Here is a 24,125-nt window from a genome sequence, read left to right as displayed (position 1 = left end):
TCCCGGCCGACGATGCCATATACTCATTTCATTTTATTTGGTCGGATGACTTTTGTTCCACGCTGTTTCCAGCTTCATGCAAAATTTAAGCCCGAGAGTGAAACATGGCAGTAGTTCGGTGATGAATGCCAGCCATATCGCAGTATTCTATGGGATCCATGATTCCTGTGCAAGGTCACATTACTGCCAAGTGTGACGTGACGATTTTAGCTGATCAGATCGACCCCTTGGTAAAGTGTTCCGCAGTTGTGATGCTTGTGTTCTAAAACAACAGGACTCGTGTTCTCACAGCTCACACTGTCCAGGACTGGCCTCGTGAACACGAGGATGAATCGTCCCATATCCCTTGGCCACTAGATCTCAATGTTGATGAGCGTTTATGGTTTGCCCTAGAGATAAAGGTGTCTGATCGATATCCAGCTCCATTAACGTTACCTGAATTTACTATTTTGCACGAAGAACGGTATAAGATTCATTGTAAACTCATGTAAGGCCTCTCTTTGTCTTTACCCATTCTGAGACGACTGAATGCTGTTTTGAACGCGATCGGTTTTCCTACACCATATTAGGCATGGTGATATTTTTTGTTTCTGGTATTTCCATATTTTTGTCCCCCCCCCCCCCCATTACAAGAAGCTACAAAGAAATTATGAGGGAACCAATGACGTCGATGTGGGGCCGAAAACGTGTTGAATTACCAATTGGCCCGTATTCAATCGCGGGACCCGCGAGGCCCAACTGATGGAATTTCAGCGACCGTAGTACGCCAAATTGAGGCTTTAACCTTGAATGATGATAACAGAAGTACTAGCGATGAGTAAGAAGGATATTGGGCCCATGAAACAAAGGCAGTAGTGCCCTGCGCGACGTGTCTTACAAGGCAATAGCCGTTAAAAGTTCGTACCGTCGGAAATCTCGGCATTCACTTCTTTCGGTTAATAAGAGATAGGCCGAAGACATTTCGAACCTTTCACAAGAATAATGAAGGCTTTGTTTGCCAACACCACAGTTCGCAGCCCGGCCTGTCCAAATCATTCAGCATCCGCATAGTACCTCCTGCTCAGAAAAAGACATCCTGCCGTTCCCGACCCTGGAAATTGACGTCACATTCCCTGCCAGACTTTACAAAGTACTGTGTTGGCCCAAAGACATTCCTGCTCCTGATATATCAACAGTGTCAGGGTAGAAGTAGTACTGACAGTATGATGAAAACTAATGTGATGGAAGCTTATTGCCGCCATGGCCAGAATGAAACTGATCTCGAAAATATTTCATGAATATAGGCAACTCATCTTCGACACTTTTGCTATGACGTACGTCAGGTTGCCTATCTTCAAGTGCGTCAAATATAATCGGGGCCAGTTTATTTTGCCCATCCCGACGATATGGAACATGATAACAGTTTCATAATTCTATCTATTTCTGTCAGTGTTTCTTTAGTGACTTTCGTGCTTTTACTTTTGTAAAATAAAGAAGAACCGCCTTCAGTCACAATCGTGATTTTATTTCAATGCAGGAGGCATTTCGAGCCCCGGGGGTCATCTCCAGGTGCTTTGAGACTACATCGATTAGTTTTTCCAGCTTTAGATTAATTCTCGTCCCACTGAGATTTCAATGTTGTAATACAAAATGGGTACATTATGAAAATACGTTTACAAACCTAACACAACACAAAAAATAACTTACTGTTTCCAGTGGCGGATACATGGTTTTTGAAGCACAGTTTGAGTAAAAATGTTTATGTACACATACACCTTTTTCGTTCTACAGCAGATTACAAACATATTGAATGAACCAATGGAGTTTAGCAGCCAAAATTTTTTAGTAATTTTAAAAGTTTATTTAATAGTGCAACCATTTGTAAATATATTCCACATTTGACATATTTACAAATATATATTTTGTAAATGATATCCTGTATAGTAGTACAATATCTTTGTATCTCGTTTGAAATAATAACGCTTGTGTATTTTTAGAAATGTGGTATCTTTACGTTTGAAATTCTTTGAGCTGTGTTTACAGAATCTGCTTTATGTGTATGTACATAAATATTTTTACTCAAAGTGTGCTTCAAAAATTATGTATCCGCCACTGGTAACAGCAAGTTATTTTTAGATTTGTGGAAGGTTTGTAAATTTATTTTCACGATGTACCTATTTTGTAAAATGACATTGTAATCTCACGGGGACGAAAATTAACCTAAAGCTGGCAAAAATAATCGATGTAGACTGTCAAACCACCAGTAGATGAGTCCCCGGGATCGAAATACATCGTGCATTGAAATAAAATTACGATTGTGATTGAAGGCGGTTCTTCTTCATTTTATGATAATAATGGTTTCAGTCATTCTGTACACACTTGTCGTTCAATGTAACACATTTTTCCCTATGATGGATGAAGTGGATCTCACTTTGATTGTGTAAGTCTTCATTTTGGTTGTCAGGAAATATTCCTTCTTGATAATAAACTCGTTAGAAGGAAATAGAAGGAAGTCACAGGGTGCCATATTAGTTGATAGCCAAAAAAGGTGGCATGTGCGACTGAGAGCCAGCTCATCGTCGTGAAGCATAAACATCCCTGTAGACAGCATTCTACGATACTTCGTCTTCATAATGTCTTCTCGAGTTTTCGGTTGTATGTTCCTTTGCAACAACTCATCGTACATTTTTGTCGGTGGTTTAGACAATGAATAGGATAAATATCGATGACAAATGTCGCTGAAAATGGTGCTCAGAGTTGGACTCACCTCATGTCATTTACTGATTCATTGTTTCACTCCTACATAGTGCTCCATAGTGCACATCGTGGAGGAGGTACTTCAGGTATGTTGAAAGATTGAAGTTATACATTACAGGCATAAACAAACACTACATTCAATATCTGTAACGAACAGTCATTTATGACTAGTGCTAATCTAGTCTAATTATGGGATGTAATTCTCGATTATTTCTAAATAAATTATGTCAAAGGTCTCGAATTCCAACACCAATCATTCATAGGATTTATGAACGCCCAATTGCACGATAGTTCGTTAAACTGTGGGACCGCCTGTAACTATCTGGGAAAGTCAGTTCAAAGGATGGAGGAATGCAAGGTCCTACCACCTCCAATAGGACAATGCCTAGTAAAGTACTGTGGGATTCCAACCAACCTTTAGGTCGATGACAGATTTAACATATTGAGTGGGAAGCAGCTGTGTTGGGACTACGGAGTAGAAGAACTGGGAGCTGTGAGTGGCGTATAACTTGTGACACAAATGTGCTTCAGAAGAGCAAATTCACATGGACCTTCAAACGACCGTACATGAACGATGTAGGTAAATTGAACTTCCCTACGAGCAGTAACGCTACTTTTACTCCTTTCAATTATGTAATTGTACCGTAGGCGACATTCCGTCAGAACTGCTGATATCCTTGGGTGAGCCACCCACGACAAAATTATTCCATCTGGGGTGCAAGATATATGAGACAGGCGAAATACCCTCAGACTTCAAGAAGAATTTAATAGTTTCAATTCCCAATAAATTAGGCGCTGAAAGGTATGAACATTACCGAACTATCAGTTTAATAAGTGATGCATACAAAATATTAACTCGAATTATTTACAGAAGACTGGGAAAACTGGTAGAAACTGTTCTCGAGGAAGATCGGTTTGGACTCCGAACAAATTTTGGAACACGTGACTCAGAATTTACCCTACGGCTTATCTTAGAAGATAGGTTAAGAAAAGGTAAACCTACGTTTATAACTTTTGTAAATTTGGGCAAAGCTATTAACAGTGTTGATTGGAATACGCTCTTCGAAGTTCTGAAATTGATTCAATACTTACCCCACGACTTATGTTAGAAGATAGGTTATGGAAAGGCAAACTTACTTTTGTAGCTTTCGACAGTGCTGGCTGTAACGCACTGTTTGAAATTCTGAAGGCAGCAGGGTAAAATACAGCTGGCCAAAGGCTATGAACAGTGTGCTACTTGGGTCGATGTGTTGCGAACGGCTTACGTATTTGAGTAGAAATTGCAAACAGATGTTCTAAACTTCTTGGAATAACATCAAAATGCCTACAACAATATTATACTGTTGGTATATCGACACTATCAACACATTTTCCTGATACGTCGAGTTTTCATAATTCTCCTCTCTATACTTTTGCTCCGTATATGAATGCAAGTAATCACTACTTTTCGAATGTTCCACTCATTAGGAAGCGCAAAACTCCACATGGAGTTCTGTCCTTAAATTTGAGCGGACTTCTGTCACAGATTATTATCATCATCTCTATTGATTATCAGTATAATTATTGTTGTTGTGATCTTCAGTCCTGAGTCGTTTCATTGAGAAGCTAAAGAAAGTAAAACTTGGACCAAACGACATCCTCGTCAGCTTTGATGTTATTTCCTTGTTTACCAAAGTACCACTCAGTGACAGTCTTGAGTACATTGGTTCCATTTTCCTGCAAGACATCAAAAGCTCCTTCATGCATGCCTCATCACGAACTGTTTCATATGGAACGGCAATTTCTACCATCATCTGGACGGCGCCGCCATGGATAGTCCACTTACTCCAGTGGTGGCCGACTTCTTCATGGAACGTTTCGAAGCACAGTCACTGGACTTCTTGTAAACCTAACGTGTGATACATATACGTCGATGATACCTTCGTTGTATGGAGCTATGGTGAGGAACAACTTGGTAACTTCCGAAGACACTTGAACAGCCTCCATGCCAACATAAAATATACACTCCTGGAAATGGAAAAAAGAACACATTGACACCGGTGTGTCAGACCCACCATACTTGCTCCGGACACTGCGAGAGGGCTGTACAAGCAATGATCACACGCACGGCACAGCGGACACACCAGGAACCGCGGTGTTGGCCGTCGAATGGCGCTAGCTGCGCAGCATTTGTACACCGCCGCCGTCAGTGTCAGCCAGTTTGCCGTGGCATACGGAGCTCCATCGCAGTCTTTAACACTGGTAGCATGCCGCGACAGCGTGGACGTGAACCGTATGTGCAGTTGACGGACTTTGAGCGAGGGCGTATAGTGGGCATGCGGGAGGCCGGGTGGACGTACCGCCGAATTGCTCAACACGTGGGGCGTGAGGTCTCCACAGTACATCGATGTTGTCGCCAGTGGTCGGCGGAAGGTGCACGTGCCCGTCGACCTGGGACCGGACCGCAGCGACGCACGGATGCACGCCAAGACCGTAGGATCCTACGCAGTGCCGTAGGGGACCGCACCGCCACTTCCCAGCAAATTAGGGACACTGTTGCTCCTGGGGTATCGGCGAGGACCATTCGCAACCGTCTCCATGAAGCTGGGCTACGGTCCCGCACACCGTTAGGCCGTCTTCCGCTCACGCCCCAACATCGTGCAGCCCGCCTCCAGTGGTGTCGCGATAGGCGTGAATGGAGGGACGAATGGAGACGTGTCGTCTTCAGCGATGAGAGTCGCTTCTGCCTTGGTGCCAATGATGGTCGTATGCGTGTTTGGCGCCGTGCAGGATCTGTCCCCCATTGAGCATGTTTGGGACTGGATGAAGCGTCGTCTCACGCGGTCTGCACGTCCAGCACGAACGCTGGTCCAACTGAGGCGCCAGGTGGAAATGGCATGGCAAGCCGTTCCACAGGACTACATCCAACATCTCTACGATCGTCTCCATGGGAGAATAGCAGCCTGCATTGCTGCGAAAGGTGGATATACACTGTACTAGTGCCGACATTGTGCATGCTCTGTTGCCTGTGTCTATGTGCCTGTGGTTCTGTCGGTGTGATCATGTGATGTATCTGACCCCAGGAATGTGTAAATAAAGTTTCCCCTTCCTGGGACAATGAATTCACGGTGTTCTTATTTCAGTTTCCAGGAGTGTACCATGGAGGTAGAGAAGGACAAACACCTACCCTTTCTAGATGTGCTGGTCACGAGGAATGGGAAAACCTGGGACCCACGTGTCGAAAACGGGCACTCGCGGACCGATACTTGCACAAAGAGTCGAATCGCCACCAGAGCAAGAAAAGAGGCATGTTTAATTTGCTCGTAACGCGAACAAGACGAATATGTGACTCTAGCACCTCAGAGGAGAGATGTAACACCTGGAAAGCATTCTGAGAAGCAATGGGTACTCCGTCAGTTACATAAGTGTCACAAATCAAACACTCGCAAAGTGACACTTCGGAAAAAGAAATGTCGGGTACGGCCTTTCTGCCATACATTCACACACTGACGGACAGAATCGGCCGTATACTGCGCAAATACGGCGAAAAGACTAAGCATAACTGACAAAGAAGTTGAAAGAGAGTCTCAGATCGGCAAAGAAGGGACCCACTTGCAATGTCGGGCATATGCCACATACCATGTCCATGCGGAAAAGTCTATTTTGGAATTACTGGACGATCAGTCAACAACAGGATCACCGAACATAAGCGGCGTTGCAGGTTGGGACAAATGGAGAAACCGGCCGTGGCAGAGAACGCGCTGTGTGAGACCTATCACATAGCAAAATTCTCCGACACGGAAGTTCTCGCTTTAGAGAAGAGCTAACACACCCGTGTGTTCAGAGAAGCTATAGAAATACACAAACATTACAATGGCTTCAACAAGAAAGAAGAAAGCCTCAAGGTGAACGGATGCTAGATTGCGGTGCTACAGCGAACGACCGCTGCAGCTAGCAAGAAGATCACAGCACCGGAAATGACCACAGAAAAGCCCTTAGAAGTTGGCGCGCCAGGTACATATAATCTGAGGCCGCTAATTCGACTCCAGTCCACCAGCAGCAAGTTATTCGTACTGGCGAAACGTCAGAAAAATCATCAAACAAACGTCCGCCCAAGAACCCGAGACAGAAGCCGACAGGCGGTTTGTCAACAGGTGGCCATGAAATCCTTAATTTTTTACCTCATTAGTTACATGGTCTACCATTTAATATTCAGCAGCCTTCTGAAGCACCACGTTTCAAAAGCCTCTTTTCTCTTCTTGTCTGAACAATTTATCGTCCTCGTTTCACACAAGGCTACACTCCAAAGAAATCCTTACAGAAAAGAATTCCTAACACTGAAATCTATATTTGATGTTAACAGATTCTTCAGAATTCAAGTCAAGAAGTCAGAGCTTCTATATATAATTTCACGTTCCATACGGACCTCATACGTTACAAGGAACGATGTCGGTATTTAAATACACTAAAGTTGTTGAATATAAAACACGAAGTAAAATAAATAGTATAGTTCTTGTATAGAATACTTCATTACACGCCTTTGATAGGCCAAGTTAACAGTGTAGATTATACCCAGTTAAAACGTTACAAGATTGGAGTGGTAGCCAGTACAGTTTTTCGCATGACGAATTGGAATAAAATATTTCACCTTCTTATCAAATAACTACCTGGTAACCTGCTATGTTGTATGTGAAACATTGTCGGGCACTGTGAATAGCTTCTTTCCTGTTTCTGGCAGAATTATAATGACACTGGCAACACTCCAAGTTTTATTTCTTCTCCCTGAATTTATGTTCCTTCTCCAAATCATTCTTTGGATTCCGTTCCTTTTTGCTCAATGTACACACCGAACAACATTGGGGATAGGCTACAACACAGTGTGACTCTTCTCAACCATTGCTTCCCTTTTATGCTCCTCGACTGTTAACCTGCCAACTGGTTTATGTACAAGTTGTTCATAGCCTTTCGCTCGCTGTATTGGACCCTGCTACCTTCAGAATTTCAAACAGTGTGTCCTAGTCAGCATTGTCAAAAACTTTACCAAATTTACGAAAGCTACAAAAACAAGTAAGTTTGCCTTTCCACAACCTATCTTCTAAGATAAGTCGTGGGGTAAGTACTGAGTCAATTTCAGAACTTCTATGAGTGTATTCCAGTCAACACCATTAATGGCTTTGCCCAAATTTACAAAAGTTATAAACGTAGGTTTACCTTTTATTAACCTATCTTCTAAGATAAGCTGTAGAGTAAGTTCTGAGTTATGTGTTCCAACATTTCTCCGGAATCAAAACTGATCTTCCTCGAGGCCAGTTTCTACCAATTTTTCTAGTCTTCTGTAAATAATTCGAGTTAATATTTTGCAAGCATGACTTATTAACCTGTTAGTTCGGTAAAGTTCATACCTTTCAGCGTCTGATTTCTTTGGGACTTGAACTATTCGGGTGGACAGCAATTCAAAACGTCCTTGGCCCAGGATTCGAAACCCGTCCCCACTTAATCATCAGCATTGGCGGCAAAAGACTTTCGGCATAAGTAGTCACCTTCATTCTGCCAACGGTTTTGTCAAAGAGGGTGGAGGGGTAGACTGATTCGTGGCACTCTCTTGCCCTTGATGGTGGAGGACGGTCTGGCGAGGGAAACTGGCCCCAAAGGCGGAAGAACCAGCAATGATGAACGTCATAAGGATGCAGAAGGCAATGGAAACCGCAAAATTGAAGATACATAATTTGCATCCACAGGACAATGGCCTATAGCTGCAAAACTGTCAGGACGATCTATCCATTGGTAAAATATTCCGGAATAATCCCCACTTCGATTTCCACGATGGGACTGCAAAGTGGGAGGTGCCCACGATCAAAATAACGAATACCCAATGAAAGGATGAAGTTATACGAATCGGGGCAGGGAATGTCAGAAGTTTGAACGTGGCATGGAAGCTAGAAAATCTGAAAATGGGAATGCAAAGGCTCAGTCTAGATGTAGTGGGGGTTAGTGAAGTGAAATGGAAAGACAAGGATCTCTGGTATGATTGTAGGATAATACCAACAGCAGCAGAAAATGGTATACTGGAGTAGGATTCGTTGTGATTAAGAAGGTAGGGCAGAGTGTGTTACAGTAAACAGTTCAGTCAGAGGGTTGTTCTCGTCAGAATCGACAGTAAACCAATACCGATAGCGATAGGTCAGCTATACATGCCTACGTCGCAAGCTGCAGATAAAGAGATAGAGAAAATATGTGAGGGTATTGAATAGGTAATTCATTATGTAAAATGAGATGAAAATCTAATAGTCATGGCGGACTGGAATGCGGACGTAGTAGAAGGAGAAGAAGAAAAAGTTACAGGATCATACGAGCTTGGCAGTAGGAATGAGAAAGAACAAAGACTAATTGAGTTCTGTAATAAATTTCAGATAGTAATAGCGAATACTCTGTTCAAGAATGACATAACACGGAGGTATACTTGGAAAAAACCGGGTGATACGGAAAGATTTCAGTTAGGTTACATCATGGTCAGACACATATTCCGAATTCAGATGTTGGATTATAAGGCGTACCCAGACGCAGATATGGACTCGCATCACAATTTAGTAGTGATGAAGGATAGGCTGAAGTTTAAGAGATTATTCAAGAAGTGGGATACTGCAGGAAGGGACGAAGAGATACGCATAAAATTCTCTAAGGCTACAGATATAGGAATAGCTGAGTTCAGTTCAGTTGAAGAGGAACGGTCATCTCTAAAAAGGGAAATCACAGGAGTTGGAAAGAAAAATGTAGGTACATAGAAGGAAACTGCGACCAAATCATGGGTAACAGAAGAAATACTTCAGCAGATCGATGAAAGAAGGAAGTATAACGATGTTCAGTGAAATTCAGAAATGTTGTTGTTGTTGTGGTCTTCAGTCCTGAGACTGGTTTGATGCAGCTCTCCATGCTACTCTATCCTGTGCAAGCTTCTTCATCTCCCAGTACCTACTGCAACCTACATCCTTCTGAATCTGCTTAGTGTATTCATCCCTTGGTCTCCCTCAACGATTTTTACCCTCCACGCTGCCCTCCAATACTAAATTGGTGATCCCTTGATGCCTCAGAACATGTCCTACCAACCGATCCCTTCTTCTGGTCAAGTTGTGCCACAAACTTCTCTTCTCCCCAATCCTATTCAATACTTCCTCATTAGTTATGTGATCTACCCATCTAATCTTCAGCATTCTTCTGTAGCACCACATTTCGAAAGCTTCTATTCTCTTCTTGTCCAAACTATTTATCGTCCATGTTTCACTTCCATACATGGCTACACTCCATACAAATACTTTCATAGACGACTTCCTGACAGCCGGCCGAAGTGGCCGCGCGGTTCTGGCGCTGCAGTCTGGAACCGCGAGACCGCTACGGTCGCAGGTTCGAATCCTGCCTCGGGCATGGATGTGTGTGATGTCCTTAGGTTAGTTAGGTTTAACTAGTTCTAAGTTCTAGGGGACTAATGACCTCAGCAGTTGAGTCCCATAGTGCTCAGAGCCATTTGAACTTCCTGACACTTAAATCTATACTCGTTGTTAACAAATTTCTCTTCTTCAGAAACGCTTTCCTTGCCATTGCCAGTCTACATTTTATATCCTCTCTACTTCGACCATCATCAGTTATTTTGCTCCCCAAATAGCAAAACTCCTTTACTACTTTAAGTGTCTCATTTCTTAATCTAATTCCCCCAGCATCACTCGACTTAATTCGACTACATTCCATTATCCTCGTTTTGCTTTTGTTGATGTTCATCTTATATCCTCCTTTCAAGACGCTATCCATTCCGTTCAACTGCTCTTCCAAGTCCTTTGCTGTCTCTGACAGAATTACAATGTCATCGGCGAACCTCAAAGTTTTTATATCTTCTCCATGGATTTTAATACCTACTCCGAATTTTTCCTTTGTTTCCTTTACTGCTTGCTCAATATACAGATTGAATAACATCGGGGAGAGGCTACAACCCTGTCTTACTCCCTTCCCAACAACTGCTTCCCTTTCATGTCCCTCGACTCTTATAACTGCCATCTGGTTTCTGTACAAATTGTAAATAGCCTTTCGCTCCCTGTATTTTACCCTTGCCACCTTCAGAATTTGAAAGAGAGTATTCCAGTCAACATTGTCAAAAGCTTTCTCTAAGTCTACAAATGCTAGAAACGTAGGTTTGCCTTTCCTTAATCTTTCTTCTAAGATAAGTCGTAAGGTCAGTATTGCCTCACGTGTTCCAATATTTCTACGGAATCCAAACTGATCTTCCCCGAGGTCGGCTTCTACTAGCTTTTCCATTCGTCTGTAAAGAATTCGTGTTAGTATTCAGAAATAGAGAACTACAAATCACTTAGGAATGAAGTAAATTGGAAGTGCAGGAAGCCAAGGCGAAATGGCTACATGAAAAATGTGAAGAAATCGAAACAGAAATGATTGTTGGAAGGATGTGTTAGATGACTAACAGATTTCGTTTATGAAAGGTAAAGACACCAGAGAGGCAATTCTGAAGCAAGGTTGGTAATGGAAGCAATACTAAAGAAAAATCAAGACACGTTCATTCGATTTGTCGACCAGGAAAAAGTGTTCGACAATATCAAATTCTGCACGATGTTCAAAATTCTGAGAAAAGTGGGGGTAAACTATACGGAAAGGCGAGAAATATTCAGTATGCCCAAGAGCCAAGAGGGAGCAACAGGAGGGCAAGACCAAGAACCAAGTGACCGCATTAAAATGGATGTAAGATAGGGATGTAGCCTTTCGCTGCTACTACTCAATATATACATCGAAGTAGCAATGACGGAAGTAAAAGAAGGATTCAAGAGTGGAATTAAAATTCAAGGTGAAAGGATTTCAATGATTCGATTAGCTTATGACACTGCTATCCTCACTGAAAGTGAAAAAGATTTACACGGTATGTTAACTGGAATGAACAGTTTAATGAGTACAAAATACAGATTGAGAGCAAGTCGAAGAAAGATGGGAGTAATGAGAAGTAGCATAAATGAGAACAGTGAGAAACTTAACATCAGGATTGATGGGCGCCTAGGCAGCGAAATAACCCATGACGGACGGAGCAAGGAGGACATCAAAGGCAGACTAGCACTGGCAAAAAGGGCATTCATAGCCAAGAGAAGTCTACTAGGATCAAATACAAACCTCAATTTGAGGAAGAAATTTCAGAGAATGTACGTTGGGACCACAGCATTGAATGATTGTGAAACATGGACTGTGCGAAATCCGGAACAGAAGAGAATCGAAGCCACTGAGATATGGTACTTCAGACGGGGTTGAAAAGCAAGTGGACTATAAGGTGAGGAATGAGGAGGTTTTGCACAGGATCAGAGAGGAAACGAATGTATGGAAAACGCCGACAGAAAGAAATTACAGCATGACAGGATATACGTTAAGGCATCAAGGAATAACTTCCGTGCTACTAGAGTGAGCGTCGAGGGTAAAATCTGTAGAAAAAGACAGAGATTAGAATACATCGAGCGAATAAATGAGGAAGTAGGTTGCAAGTGCTACTCTGAGATGAAGAGGTTGGCACAGGAGAGGAATGCGTGGCGGGCCGCATCAAACCAGTCAGCAGACTGTGCTGCGATTGATGTTTTGATGTGGACACTGCTTATTTCCTTCTACATCATTTCCCAGCCCGACCTTGTGCTTACTCTGTAATTAGCTCACCGTAGATGGTAGCTGAAATGATAATTATTATTCCTTTACTATTGTAGTGTCCATGTAACAAGGAAGGTGGTTGCTGATAAGTAGTAGCTAGGAGTAGTGTACCAGGTGACGCGTGATTCAATAGCGTCATTCTACCATGTCTCTCTGTGCCATACATGTTGTGTGCGCGTATATACACTCCTGGAAATGGAAAAAAGAACACATTGACACCGGTGTGTCAGACCCACCATACTTGCTCCGGACACTGCGAAAGGGCTGTACAAGCAAAGATCACACGCACGGCACAGCGGACACACCAGGAACCGCGGTGTTGGCCGTCGAATGGCGCTAGCTGCGCAGCATTTGTGCACCGCCGCCGTCAGTGTCAGCCAGTTTGCCGTGGCATACGGAGCTCCATCGCAGTCTTTAACACTGGTAGCATGCCGCGACAGCGTGGACGTGAACCGTATGTGCAGTTGACGGACTTTGAGCGAGGGCGTATAGTGGGCATGCGGGAGGCCGGGTGGACGTACCGCCGAATTGCTCAACACGTGGGGCGTGAGGTCTCCACAGTACATCGATGTTGTCGCCAGTGGTCGGCGGAAGGTGCACGTGCCCGTCGACCTGGGACAGGACCGCAGCGACGCACGGATGCACGTCAAGACCGTAGGATCCTACGCAGTGCCGTAGGGGACCGCACCGCCACTTCCCAGCAAATTAGGGACACTGTTGCTCCTGGGGTATCGGCGAGGACCATTCGCAACCGTCTCCATGAAGCTGGGCTACGGTCCCGCACACCGTTAGGCCGTCTTCCGCTCACGCCCCAACATCGTGCAGCCCGCCTCGAGTGGTGTCGCGACAGGCGTGAATGGAGGGACGAATGGAGACGTGTCGTCTTCAGCGATGAGAGTCGCTTCTGCCTTGGTGCCAATGATGGTCGTATGCGTGTTTGGCGCCGTGCAGGTGAGCGCCACAATCAGGACTGCATACGACCGAGGCACACAGGGCCAACACCCGGCATCATGGTGTGGGGAGCGATCTCCTACACTGGCCGTACACCACTGGTGATCGTCGAGGGGACACTGAATAGTGCACGGTACATCCAAACCGTCATCGAACCCATCGTTCTACCATTCCTAGACCGGCAAGGGAACTTGCTGTTCCAACAGGACAACGCACGTCCGCATGTATCCCGTGCCACCCAACGTGCTCTAGAAGGTGTAAGTCAACTACCCTGGCCAGCAAGATCTCCGGATCTGTCCCCCATTGAGCATGTTTGGGACTGGATGAAGCGTCGTCTCACGCGGTCTGCACGTCCAGCACGAACGCTGGTCCAACTGAGGCGCCAGGTGGAAATGGCATGGCAAGCCGTTCCACAGGACTACATCCAGCATCTCTACGATCGTCTCCATGGGAGAATAGCAGCCTGCATTGCTGCGAAAGGTGGATATACACTGTACTAGTGCCTACATTGTGCATGCTCTGTTGCCTGTGTCTATGTGCCTGTGGTTCTGTCAGTGTGATCATGTGATGTATCTGACCCCAGGAATGTGTCAATAAAGTTTCCCCTTCCTGGGACAATGAATTCACGTTCTTATTTCAATTTCCAGGAGTGTATTTAATTCCTATTTTCATGTTTGTTCAAAAATGGTTTAGATGGCTCTGAGCACTATGGGACTTAACATCTGAGGTCATCAGTCCCCTAGACTTAGAACTACCTACACCTAACTAATCTAAGGACATCACACACATCCATACCTGGGGCAGGATTCGAACCTGCGACCGTAGCACCAGCGCGGTTCCGGACTAAAGCGCCTAGAACCGCTCGGCCACAGTGGCCGGCTTCATGTTTGTTCAGGAATGGTGAATAGACGAGTACTTTGCCACTATGGTGTCTATTATACGTGGCTTACACTTCAAATTTTATGTTGACATGCTTTAGTGATAGTTGTCAGAGTGTATAAACGTTTGTGGAGAGAGACAGAAGTGTATGGAGGTACGCTGTACGATTTAAGGATTTTACATTCATTCAAAGAATGCTAGACAAGCTATAAAGTCCCAGCTTACTGGAAGACCACAAAGGTGATTTCTATTTTTAATAGATGAGTAGAAGAACTACATAACGATTACATAGGTGTAAGTGTTCAAAATGCAGGGTATAAAATCTACTCATAAATATTAAATAATCGCTTAATAGCAATAGCAGATATATTTCTGAGAGGAGGACAAAGTAGATTTAGAAAGAGACGCTTCAGATCTGCATCATTAAAAGAATTTTAGAAAATCGACGCGAAAACAAGCTACACAAAAATGTTGATTTCATTGACTTCGAAAAGACTTTTGACTCTCTCATTCAAAACGGTCTTTGGACTACAGCAGAAGGCTTGTGGAGGGAGTGACTATTGACCTTTAACATTAGGAAATTATTGCGTATGGAAAGAAAGAATGACCCGTTATTGTATGATTACTCTATTTCGGAAGAATCGGTGGAAACATAAAATATCGAGGACTGTGGGTACGAAGCTGTTTAAAGAGGATCGACCACATAAAACGAACTGTAGGAATGGCAGATGCCGGACTGAGATTCATTAGGGGAATCCTCAGGAAGTACAGTTCGTTAACGAAGGAGATAGCTTATAGAAACCTTGTTAGACCAATAGTTGAATATTGCTCATCAATCTGGGATCCGTACCAGATACGTTTGCTAGATGAAATAGAGAAGATCCAAAGTAGAGCAGCGAGAATCGTTTGAGGCTAATTTACGAAACGTGAAAGCGTCACGGAGGTGTTCAACCAGCTCCAGTAGCATACGGTGCAAGGGAGACGTTCTGCACCACGACATGGTTTACTGTTAATGTTGTGAAAGCGTACGTTCCCAAGCGAGTCAGAAAATATATTTCGTTCTCCTGCGTACATCTCGTGAAAAGGCCATTTAGGAAAAATTAGAGAGATTGGAGCCGACAGGTAACCTCACCGGCAATCGCCCATCCCGTGAAACATTCGCGACAGGAACAGGAAATCGGGAAGTGAAAGTCGTATACAAAGTACTCTCCGACACACACCGCATCGTGGCTTGCAGGGTATTGGTGTGGACGCCGATGCAAATACGATATCCCATACCTCTTATATAGACAATCAAAAATGTATATGAAGATATTACACTACTGGCCATTAAATTTGCTACATCACGAAGATGACGTGCTAGAGACGCGAAACTTAACCGACAGGAAGAAGATCCTGTGATATGCAAATGATTAGCTTTTCAGAGCATTCACACAAGGTTGGCGCCGGTGGCGACACGTACAACGTGCTAACATGAGGAAAGTTTCCAGCCGATTTCTCATACACAAACAGCAGTTCACAGGCGTTGCTTGGTGAAACGTTGTTGTGATGCCTCGTGTAAGGAGGAGAAATGCGTAACATCACGTTTCCGACTCTGATAAAGGTCGGATTGTAGCCTATCGCTATTGCGGTTTCTCGTATCGCGACATTGCTGCTCGCGTTGGTCGAGATCCAATGACTGTTAGCAGAGTATGGAATCGGTGGGTTCAGGAGGGTAATACGGAACGCCGTGCTGGATCCCAATTCCCTCGTATCACTAGCAGTCGAGATGACTGGCATCTTATCCGCATGGCTGTAACGGATCGTGCAGCCACGTCTCGATCCCTCCATCTGCACGAACAGTTCGACGACGTTTGCAGCAGCATGGACTATCAACTCGGAGACCACGGCTGTGGTTACCCTTGACGCAGCATCACAGACAGGAGCGCCTGCGATGGTGTACTCAACGACGAACTTGGATGCACGAATGGCAAAACGTCATTTTTTCGGATGAATCCAGGATCTGTTTTCAGCATCATGATGGTCGCATCCGTGTTTGGCGACTTCGCGGTGAACGCACATTGGAAGCGTTTATTCGTCATCGCCATACTCGTGTATCACCCCGTGTGATGGTATGGGGTGCCATTGGTTACACCTCTTGGTCACCTCTTGTTCGCACTAACGGCACTTTGAACAGTGGACGTTACATTTCAGATGTGTTACGACCCGTGGCTCTACCCTCCATTCGACCCCTGCGAAACGTACATTTCAACAGGATAATGCACGACCGCATGTTGTAAGTCCTGTACGGTCCTTTCTGGATACAGCAAATGTTCGACTGCTGCCATGGCCAGCACATTCTCCAGATCTCTCACCAATTGAAAACGTCTGGCCCGTCACAATACGCCAGCCACTACTCTTGATGAACTGTGGTATCGTCTTGAAACAGCATGGGCAGCTGTACCTGTTCACGCCATGCAATCTCCGTTTGACTCAATGCCCAAGCGTATCAATGCCGGTATTACGGCCAGAGGTGGTTGTTCTGGGTTCTGATTTCTCACGATCTATGCACCCAAATTGCTTGAAAATGTAATTACATGTCAGTTCTAGTATAATATATTTATCCAATGAATACCCGTTTATCATCTGCATTTCTTCTTGGTGTACCAGTTTTAATGGCCAGTAGCGTAAAATAATCAGGAAGACGTGCAGTTAAAGAACTGTAATAAATGAAATCGTCAGAAAAGGTTGTAGCTTGTCACCGACACTCTTCAACGTCTATATCGAGGATCTCACAGGAAAATGGAAGAATGAAGTACACGAAGGTATACAACTGAAAAGAAGCTCTCATCGTGACGTTATGCTATATGCAAATAATGGCTGTCGTCTTAATACAAAATGAGGAACCAAACTTACAACATTTGTTGAGCAGATTACATCAACTAGAAAGAGAATCTGAAAATATCTACCATTAAAACTACAACTATGGCTCACTGTGGAATACATCCAGTCCGACCAAAAATTGTTACTGAACACAAGGCACTGAAACAAGTGTCCCGTTTTAGATATTCAGCTTTGAATATCAGCAGAAATAATGATAATGATGTGGAGAAAAAAGTAGTTAATTTCAACATGTATATGGAAATAAAAATAAAACCTCAACGAACAAGTCAAGGAAAGGCATCAAATTAAAGTTTTATAAAACAATGGCTGTGATTGTCTTGCTCTGTGGCAGTGAACCATGGATTGAAAAAAGACAAACAAAACCAGCATGAAGCAGGCTGAAATGAGATTTTTAACATGTATCAAATGTTCTTAACATGTATCAAATGTTCTTAGTTAGTTACGTGTTCCATTGATCAATAGCACGGAAACCGTTATAATGTGGAACATGTCAAATGCACAAGAAATGCGCACAGGAAACAAGTTTTTTTTTTCTTACATTATAGTGTTATAACTAAATATTTCTATTATCTATTCCATTCCCTTAAATGGCACAAAATGCACATATTACATATCCAGATTTATTTACTCATATTCAAGAATTCATCTATGGTATAGAAGGAGTTGTCAGGGAGGTATGATTTCAATTTGTTTTTGAAACTATTACTGCTGTCTGTCAGGCTTTTTATTTCATCTGGTCATTTATCAAAAAGTTTTATAGCAACATATTTTACCCCTTTCTGTGCCAAAGATAGGTTAAGTAAAGGATAGTGAAGGTCATTCTTTTTTCTGGTATTGTAATCATGAATGTCGCTGTTGATTTTAAACTAGTCCATGTTGTTGAGAAAAAATGTCATTACTGAGTAAATGTACTGTGAAGCAGTTGTAAGAATTCCTAACCTTTTAAACAGATGCCTACAAGTTGTGCGACTATGAACCCAACACATTATCCTAACTACTTTATTTTGAGCATTGAATACCTTTTGCCTAAGTGTTGAGTTGCCCCAGAATATTATTCCATATGATATCAGAGAGTGGAATTATGCAAAGTATGTTAGCTTACTAATTTCTACATCCTCAAAATTGCCAATTATTCTGATTGCAAAAGTTGCTGAACCTAGTCGCTTTAGTAGATCCAAAATATGAATTTTCCAATTAAGATTCTCATCTATATGTACACCCAAAAACTTAGTTTGCTCTTCCCTGGCTACTGACTTCTTTTGATGTGTTATGTTTATTGAAGAAATTATACTTTTTGCAGCATAAAATCGGATGTACCGTGGCTTTTCAAAGGTCAGAGCAAGCCCATTCGCAGAAAACCAATTAATAACTTTTCCAAAGATCTTATTTGTATCATTTTCTATCGGACTTTCTTTTACTGGATTAATAATTATGCTTCTATCATCAGAAAACAGTGACAGTGCAGCATCTTGTTTCACATAAGAAGGGAGGTCATTCACATATATCAATAACAGGAGGGGACCCATGATCGAACCTTGTGGAACACCTGATGTAATTTCACCCCAGTTAGAAGAAGTGGCAAATTCCTTTGAATCACTTGAAGCATATAAAGAGACTTTTTGCTTCCTGTTCTGTAGATATGACTTAAACCACTCATATGCTGTTCCATTCATATCATAGATTTGTAATTTCTCTAACACAATGTCATGGTTCACACAATCAAATGCTTTCGATAAGTCACAGAACATTTTACTGTTTAAAAACTCTGTTATGTGCACAGTGAAATTGTATAATGCTGTCTCAGTGGAACAGCATTTCTGAAATCGGAACTGTCATTTACTAAGTATCCCATTACTGTTGACATGGCTAACCACTCTTGAGTACATTACTTTCTCAAAAATTTTTGAAAATGCTCTAAGCAAGGATACTGGCAGGTAATTATTGACATCTGTGGTCTTCCCCTTTTTGCAGAGAGGCCTTTTGTAGAGAGATGTTATAAGAAATGAGAATAAAGTGAGGAGTTAGGAATGCTTAACTCAAACGACGAAGTCGAGAGATATAGGGAGAAACGCAGGTAACATCTTAAAAGTACGTAAGAAGACACAATTCCAGTCACTGTAAACAAGTACAGGTTCTCAGGAAGAAAGGGATTTTCGAAGACAGAGGGAAAGATGGTCTGAAAAATGTGAAGTCAGGACAGACATGTTGCCAAAATGTTGAAGCACCGTATTACAAGAAAGAGTCAAAAGGGAAATGTGGAGCTCTTCGGAGCGTTGTCAGTTACCAGGGTAGGGGAACGGCTGGAGGGCAAGGTGTGGAACAAAAACAGCACATCGTCTCTGCGCAGAAAGCATTGCGTATCCGCCTTTCTACTTGTGCACCACTGTACTAACACGGCAGCAGCTGTCCAATTTGCCCCAAGGACCACGCCCCTAATTAGGAGATTTAGCAGTGAGTAAAATACGCCCCGCGTAACGACACCCAGACCGCGTCGATGCATCACCAATAGCCGCGCAGCGCCGCCGCCGGCGTCCCAGCATACAGGGCGTAATTAGTGGAGACGGGAGCTGGTTGCGCTCTCAGCGGCGGCAGACGGCCTGCCATTGTTCTAGTCTAAGACTTCCGCGGCCTCGCAATGGGAACGCCCGCTCTGTGCCGGCAAATTGAGTCTGCCCCGAGACAAAAGGCCGGAGAACGGCCGGCGAAAGCGCTCACCACTGTACGCAAATGCAGCGGACGGACCCGCCACTCCACTGTGCGGCTGCAGGTCCGGCCTCAACTACGAGAAAGCTGGACCTCCATCACCACTGACGAGACTCTTCTGTGTCTGCCCCTTACAGTTCATCTTACAGTCCGTAGAGGTGTGTACCCTATGGTATAGTTAAGATAGCTCTAAAGCCTTTGTAAATATCTACAGGGTGGTCCATTAATCGTGACCGGGCCAAATATCTCACGAAATAAGCGTCAAAAGAAAAAACAACAAAGAACGAAACTTGTCTAGCCTGAAAGGGGAAACCAGATGGCGCTATGGTTGGCCCGCTAGATGGCGCTGCCATAGGTCAAACGGATGTTAACTGCGTTTTTTTTCAAACATGAACCCCCATTTTTCATTACATGTTCGTGTAGTACGTAAAGAAATAGGAATGTTTTAGTTGGACCACTTTTTTCGCTTTCCGATAGATGGCGCTGTAATCGCCACAAACGTATAAGTACGTGGTATCACGTAACATTCCGCCAGTGCGGACGGTATTTGCTTCGTCACACATTACCTGTATTAAAATGGACCGTTTACCATTTGCGGAAAAGGTCGATGTCGTGTTGATGTATGGCTATTGTGATCAAAATCCCCAACGGGCGTGTGCTACGTACCGGGTGATAAAAAAAAAGGCTCTGAGCACTATGCGACTTAACTTCTGAGGTCATCAATTTCCTAGAACTTGGAACTAATTAAACCTAACTAACCTAAGGACATCACACACATCCATGCCCGAGGCAGGATTCGAACCTGCGACCGTAGTGGTCGCTCGGTTCCATACTGTAGCGCCTAGAACCGCACGGCCACTCCAGCCAGCGGTTATCAAAAAGTCAGTATAAATTTGAAAACTTAATAAACCACGGAGTAATGTAGATAGAGAGGTAAAAATTGACACACATGCTTGGAATGACATGGGGTTTTATTAGAACAAAAAAAAAGTATTGCTAGACGCGTCAAAGATCTCCTGCACGCGTCGTTTGATGATGATCGTGTGCTCAGTCATCATGCTTGGCCTCCCAGGTCCCCAGACCTCAGTCCGTGCGATTATTGGCTTTGGGGTTACATGAAGTCGGAAGTCGGAAGTGTATTATGATCGACCGACATCTCTAGGGATGCTGAAAGACAACACCCAACGCCAATGCCTCACCGTAACTCCGGACATGCTTTACAGTGCTGTTCACAACTTTATTCCTGGACTACAGCTATTTTTGAGGAATCATGGTGGACATATTGAGCATTTCCTGTAAAGAACATCATCTTTGCTTTGTCTTACTTTGATATGCTAATTATTGCTATTCTGATCAGATAAAGCACCATGTGTCGGACATTTTTTGAACGTTTGTATTTTTTTTTTTTTTTGGTTCTAATAAAATTCCATGTCATTCCAAGCATGTGTGTCAATTAGTACCTCTCTATCTACATTATTCCGTGATTTATTCAGTTTTCAAATTTATACTTACTTTTTGATCACCCGGTATACTGCTCGGTATTCTGGACGACATCATCCAAGTGTCCGGACCGTTCACCGGATAGTTACGTCATTTAAGGAAACAGGAAGTGTTCAGCCACATGTGAAACGTCAACCAAGACCTGCAACAAATGGTGATACCCAAGAAGGTGTTTTAGCTGCTGTCGCAGACAAACTGGGCGAGAATCGGGAATCTCGAAAACGTCGGTGTTGAGAATGCTACATCAACATCGATTGCACCCGTACCATATTTCTATGCACCAGGAATTGCATGGTGACGACTTTGAACGTTGTGTACAGTTCTGCCACTGGGCACAAGAGAAATTACGGGACGATGACAGATTTTTTGCACGCGTTCTATTTAGCGACGAAGCGTCATTCACCAACAGCGGTAACGTAAACCGGCATAATATTCACTATTGGGCAACGGAAAATACACGGTGGCTGCGACAAGTGGAACATCAGCGATCTCGGCGGGTTAATGCATGGTGCGGCATTATGGGCGGAAAGATAATTGGCCCCCATTTTATCGATGACAATCTAAATGGTGCAGTGTATGCTGATTTCCTACGTAATGTTCTACCGATGTTATTACAAGATGTTTCACTTCATGACAGAATGGCGATGTACTTCCAACATGATGGATATCCGGCACATAGCTGACGTGTGATTGAAGCGGTATTGGCTCTGAGCACTATGGGACTCAACTGCTGAGGTCATTAGTCCCCTAGAACTTAGAACTAGTTAAACCTAACTAACCTAAGGACATCACAAACATCCATGCCCGAGGCAGGATTCGAACCTGCGACCGTAGCGGTCTTGCGGTTCCAGACTGCAGCGCCTTTAACCGCACGGCCACTTCGGCCGGCTGAAGCGGTATTGAATAGCATATTTCATGGCAGGTGGATTGGTCGTCGATTGGCCCGCACGTTCACCGGATCTGTGGGGAACGTTGAAGGATATTTGCTGTCGTGATCCACCGACAACGACTGACAACATATGTCAGCGCATTGTCATTGCATGTACGAACATTATGGAAGGCGAACTGCGCACTGTTGAGAGGAATGTCGTTACACGTATTACCAAATGCATTGAGGTTGACGGACATCATTTTGAGCATTTATTGCACTAATGTGGTATTTACAGGTAATCACGCTGTAACAGGATGCGTTCTCAGAAATGATATGTTCACAAAGGTACATGTATCACATTGGAACAACCGAAATAAAATGTTCAAACCTACCCACGTTCTGTATTTTAATTTTTAAAAAAAAAAGCTACCTGTTACCAACTGTTCGTCTAAAAGTGTGAGCCATATGTTTGTGACTACTACAGCGCCATCTACCACAAAGCGAAAAAAGTGGTCCAACTAAAACATTCACATTTCTTTACGTACTACACGAATATGTAATAAAAAATGTGGGTTCCTATTTAAAAAACGCAGTCGATACCCGTTTGACCTATGGCAGCGCCATCTAGAGGGCCAATCATAGCGCCATCTGGTTTCCTCCTTCAAGCTAGACAAGGTTCGTTCTTCGTAGTTTCTTCGTTTGACACTTATTTCGTGAGATATTTGGCCCGGTCACCGTCAATGGTCCACCATGTATGTTATGTTTACCCACCATACACTGAAGTATAAAAGAACATTGCATTGACGGAGCTGTGATTTGAACTCAGATGATTCATATGAAGAGATTTCCGACGTAAACTATAACTATGGGAACTGAGAGTTTTTGAACGCAGAATTGTAGTTGCAGTTTGACGCATGGGTCGTTCCACTTCGGAAATCGTTAAAGAATTCAGTATTCTTAGATCCACAGTATCAAGGGTGCGCCGAGAATACCACATTTCAGCCATTACCTCTGACCAGACAATGCCGATGGTCTTCACCTAACGATCGAGTTCAGAGGCGTTTGTCAGTGATAACAGACAATCAACACTGCGTGAAATAACCGCAGAAAGGATTGTGGAACGTAGACGACCGTATAGATTGGACAGTGCGCTCAAATTTGGCTATAATGGGTTATGCTAACAGCACGACATCACCGGCAGCGCCATTCCTGGGCTCTTGACCGTGTGGTTGGGACCCTAGACGAGTGAAAAACCGTAGCCTGGTCAGATGAGTCCCGATTTCAGTTGTTAAGGACTGATGGCAGGGTTCGAGTGTATCGCAGGCTTGAAGAAGCCCTAGACTTAAATTGTCAATAAGGCACTGTGCAAACTGGTAGTGGCTCCATAATTGTGTGGTCTGTGTTTACATGGAGTAGACTTATTCGCTGGTCCAAAAAAGTCGATAATTGACTGGAAATGGTTATGTTCGGTAACTTGGAGACCATTTGCAGCAATTCCTCGACTTCATCTTCCCAAACAACGATGGAATTTTTATAGATAACAATGTGCTGTGTCATCGACCACAATCGTTCGCAGTTGATTTGAAGAACATTCTGGACAGTTGGAGCGGATGGTTTGACCGCCCAGATTGCCCGACATGGATCCCATCGAAAATTTATGGGACATAATGGAGAGGTCAGTTTGTGCACAAAATTCTGCGCCGATAAGATTTTCGGAATTAAGGATGGTTATAGAGGCAGCATAACACAGTATTTCTGTAGAGGACTTTCAACGACTTGTTGAATCCATGCCACGTCGGGTCCCTGCACAGCGCCAGGCAGGAGGAGGTCCCGACACGGTATCCTATGGCTTATATCACCTCAGTGTAAAGCTTATTCTGCATCTTGTTTCGACAGTATGTCATTGTCTGACAGAAATAAGCGTAATACATGCAATACATAATGA

The sequence above is a fragment of the Schistocerca nitens genome, chromosome 1, assembly GCF_023898315.1.
Source record: "Schistocerca nitens isolate TAMUIC-IGC-003100 chromosome 1, iqSchNite1.1, whole genome shotgun sequence".
Lineage (NCBI taxonomy): Eukaryota > Metazoa > Arthropoda > Insecta > Orthoptera > Acrididae > Schistocerca > Schistocerca nitens.
This window is presented reverse-complemented; position numbering follows the sequence as displayed.